The sequence below is a fragment of the Pezoporus wallicus genome, unplaced genomic scaffold, assembly GCF_028554395.1.
Source record: "Pezoporus wallicus isolate ANWC-B61680 ecotype Strahan unplaced genomic scaffold, APGP_CSIRO_Pwel_v1 contig_5601, whole genome shotgun sequence".
Lineage (NCBI taxonomy): Eukaryota > Metazoa > Chordata > Aves > Psittaciformes > Psittacidae > Pezoporus > Pezoporus wallicus.
Genome location: NW_026642944.1, coordinates 1076569 through 1080807, shown reverse-complemented (window position 1 = coordinate 1080807; position 4239 = coordinate 1076569). Strand labels below are relative to the sequence as shown.

The 4239-nt window shown below is 40.3% G+C and overlaps 1 long non-coding RNA gene across 1 annotated transcript; it reads right to left on the bottom strand.

Annotated features, from left to right (window-relative positions):
- Positions 1–812: 812 nt before the first annotated feature.
- LOC130611996 (uncharacterized) lies at positions 813–3965 on the bottom strand. Its single transcript, XR_008975365.1, has 3 exons — positions 3881–3965; positions 2866–2961; positions 813–1067 (listed from the first exon to the last, which is right to left on the bottom strand). It is a non-coding gene; the product is annotated as an uncharacterized LOC130611996 (long non-coding RNA).
- Positions 3966–4239: the final 274 nt, after the last annotated feature.

The window sequence follows — 4239 nt, the reverse complement described above, 5'->3', positions numbered from 1 at the left end:
CACACATATGAATTTGGTCATTGCTCTTACATTTATTGACTTAATACGCAAGGGATTGACTCCTGGCTGTGTGAGTTTGAGGAGCATTACCCATACAGCTTTCTCAAGTTGGAAGGAAATTTGCTGGCATGTCACATTTCTCTGCCTTGGGATATATAGAATCATAGAATCATAGAATGGTGAGGGTTGGAAAGGAGGTTAAGGTCACCTGCCATGGGCAGGGACGCCTCTTACTAGACCGTGTCACCCAAAGCTCTGTCCAGCCTGGCCTTGAACACCACCAGGGATGGAGCATTCACAATTTCCTTGGGCAACCTATTTCCAGTGCCTCAACAGCCTCACAGTAAAGAACTGCTACCTTATATATCTAACTTGATCTTCGCCTGTGTAAGTTTGAACCCATTACCCCTTATCCTTTCACTACCTGAAATAAAGCCCCATATGGCATTTTAGCAGAACCCATTATTACATGATGTGTTTTTTTAAGGGGACCTCTCTAATACAATACCTCCAGCTACTGGTGCAAATACTGAGGTCAAAGCTGCTTTAGCAATATGGCCTATGAAATAACCAATGTGGCTTATGAAAAAGCTTCTGTTCAGTGGTGACACATTTGACATATCCACACAAGCTATGGTATTTAACCAGCTTCCAGCATCACAGAACAAACCATAGATATAGCTGGATGTAATGGACTGATGGCGATTTTAACACAGACAGCATCCTTAATGAAGCTAGTCATGTCTAAAACCAGAATTGGTGGTTCACACTGTTGGTTTCCTAGCCGTGGTCCAGGCCATCTACCAGTTAGCTTCAGTTTAATAATCCTTCTCACACTGTAGAAACACTTCCTCAGCGCACAGGTCTCAGGAGCACCAAGAAAAACATATGGCTGCTCAGTCACAAAGCTGAGGAAACACCCGGCTGTGGGAAGGCAGCAGCCAGCAGTGGAGCTGTTTGGACATGCTGCTTCATGCCAGTTACTTACCAGGGAGCACTGACATTCAAGATTTCCACTTCGATGTGAGTCCCAAGGAGTCTGAAGGTGACCCCAAAGGAAAAAGCAGCTAAAAACCACATTATCTAGGTTTAGCTGAGCCTGGCAACCAGTGTGTGAATTCTGCTGCTAATATTGGTGAAATCCTCTTCTCCTCCACAAACAGCCCTCTTTGGTGTGTTACTTTGTGTTTTATATCTGCTATGCAGTGTAAACTTTAAACCTTATGTGTTTTCCTGAAATTACATTTATATCTGGGAGCAGTGACATAAAATTTGTTTACTTGCCACTCCTGCTATAATACATTCCCTCTGCAACTGCTGCTTTCTCCTTAATGCTCTTTTGTTCACCCAGAAGCGAGAATAATATCCAGAGACCTGTCCCACAAGTAAGTTTACTCAGTCCAATCACAAGCAATAAGGGGGGAAATACTACCCATTGTAGCACATCAGTTTCTGAGTGCCACAAGGCAGGGCAGGAAGCTGCAGCATCCCAAGAAAGGCATCTGGGAAAAGCAACAGCTCCTGAATCCCACAATTTCAAGCTGCTGTTTTGCAAAAGGAAAAGTGCCATGGATAGTATGATCACCTGGAATCTTTGCCATGCTGCCTCTCCTAGCCTCTTCTGACTTTTAATTACATTTCACTTCTAAGTTAGTTACAAAAGAAAAACATAATCTAGCAGCCCCGTAAGAAGATTACCTGTATTGGCCTGATGGCTTATGCATTGTTATCATTCTGCAGTACCCTGACATCTTTCAGAACCAGAAACCTCACAAATTTTTCAGGTACATAAACTAAACATTTTATTGGTGTTTTTACTTGCTGCTTGAGGGAAAATGGTTAACATGATGGTGGTTTTTTGCTTTTTTGTTTGTTTGGGTTTGTTTTTGTTTTTTAATTAGTTCATGAAAACATGATTTGTGCAGAGACTTTCAGAAATGTTTTTTTGAAAGCCAGATAGATGTATTTGCATTTCAGGTGCCAGCAATAAATTATATTTATAACTTTATGAAAAACCCAGAAACTCCCTGAAAACACCACTGTCTTGGTTTTCTGAATAAATCAGCAACAGCCTAGGAAAACCACAGATTCATCATGCCCACATTTAAAAACAAAAATTGCTAGCCCCGAGCAAGTTTAATTAAAATTACAGAAGAGTGTACAATGTAGAAGAAATAGGTCAGGAAGGAACAATGTAAAACAAAATTGCTTCTTGACAATAGTCCAGGAAAAGCAAGGCAAGTCTGAACCCAGTCATTGATGATATCAGGGAGGAGATGGGACTGTGAAGGGTAACAAAGTCATGGGAAAAACAAGGACATCTATTATCCAAACATAGCTGCAGAGCATTCTTGTTGGTTATTTTGTGAGGGACGCTACTTTTCCACATGCGGTTTGTGGTACAAAGAAGAGGTTAGGCTCTAGTCTTAGCCTTTTTGTACATACTGGTATTTAGCCAGTAACCCTCTGAAAAATACGAATTATTCATGTGCTCTTTAAAAAAAATTGGCTTTCTGGCTTTTAAAGCAGATGTTCCAACATAGCTGTTTTGCAGTGCTGATTTCTTGTTCCACGTAATACAGGGGCATGAGTCACGCTGCCTTATCAGGGTTAGGGTCTAGAATTTTATATTGGTTATTAGTTTGGATAACATCTTCAGAGTCATTCGATAACCAAGATCCATAAAATAAAGTGGGTTTATCTTCTTCAGTTCCTCCCTGTCTTTTGATGACATTTCAAGAATTCTAGTTACATCAGAGTAAACTTTCAGTAAGAAGCAACTTTTCCTTCTTTAAGCTCCCAAATGCAGGCTTTATCATCTCTTCCTATCTCATGTCACAAAATGTTATTCTTAACATAAACTACGTTTCCTGAGATGTTGGCTCTTCAGTGTAATAATCTTCAAACAAAAAATGTAGAATTCCTGGACAACAAAATCATCCCCAAATTCTGAAAAGGGAACTTGTTAAAAAAAAAATAAATAAAATAAGGGACCAGAAAATTTCTGCTCAACCTATGAGAAGGGTCATTCAATCATTCAAGACATATTGCTAAGTGCTTTCATCAATTCTTTGAACTCATGTGTCAATTATTTCACTTTCTCTGGGGTTCTGTGGTACTGGATGTTTTTCATTCAAGTAATGTGGTAAACCTTTTCCTTGTGCAGCTAAATTTCCCCATTTTAGGGGTGCTGAAAACTAATGTCTGTTTTTCTGTATGTGTATGAGTTCTGCTTTTGGCTTCCTGATATTTCCATCCCTGCTGGTTACTGTGAAGCTTTTTCTGCTACTTCTAGCTCCTTCCCTGGCAGTTTGGGTATCTTTTTGTTCTGCTGTCATTAAACCACTAATGACACAGCTACCAAACTATGAATAGATATATTGATTTCTTTTTACTTTGAACTTTTCCCATACTGTCTTTGAACTTTTTATACTTTTCTTTGTCATGCTTTTCTTTGAACCTGTCCCATACTGTCCAATTTACATTTCTGAGTTGTTTAAGCATGATATTATGGTTATTTAGAGAACAGGCTACTCATATTTGCATGCACTGATTCAGAGCTCTGCTGCATATGGTTCTGTGTCAGCCTGAATCCAAAGTCAGAGCAGATGCTAGAAACAAGCCTTTGTGGCTCTCACAGACCTGCCAAAGACAGACAAATCTCTCTTGTGGCACTTCAGATACATGAACAAGCAGCTGCATGAATTCAACTGTTTGAAGCAAAGCCCTTTAAGCAGCATAGACACATCTCCTCCACAAAAAATTGCCAGGGGAAATGTGCAATCCCAAGGTAAGACAGCATTTAAGGAGGACAAATTGCAGGCAGACGGCTGCAGAGCAGATAGTGTGAGGGCAATCAGTAAAGACCAAATAATCAAACTTACTCCCAGAAGAATGAAGACCGAAATAAAAAGCCTATAGGCAGCAGCCTGGGGAAGCCATGAGGCAGCCAGGGTGGACTGAAACATATCTGCCAGCTCTTGGGACAGTGGAGAGTTTTCCATACTGGCACAGCAGACCTAAGGGGTCCAGTCTCTTCCCACTAGCTTCAGTAGAACAAAAATAACCCTTCTAATGTTTTTTATTTCCTCCGTGTTTCATAATTATAGTTGACACAAAAGTAACTCTTTTATAACATCAGGATGGGCAGTTTTATGAAATCCAAGTAACAGTTTAGGTCCCTAAATTGAGTCAGACTGCTAGCCCAGTACTTCCAGGAAAGCTGGTCTGTTTGGTGCT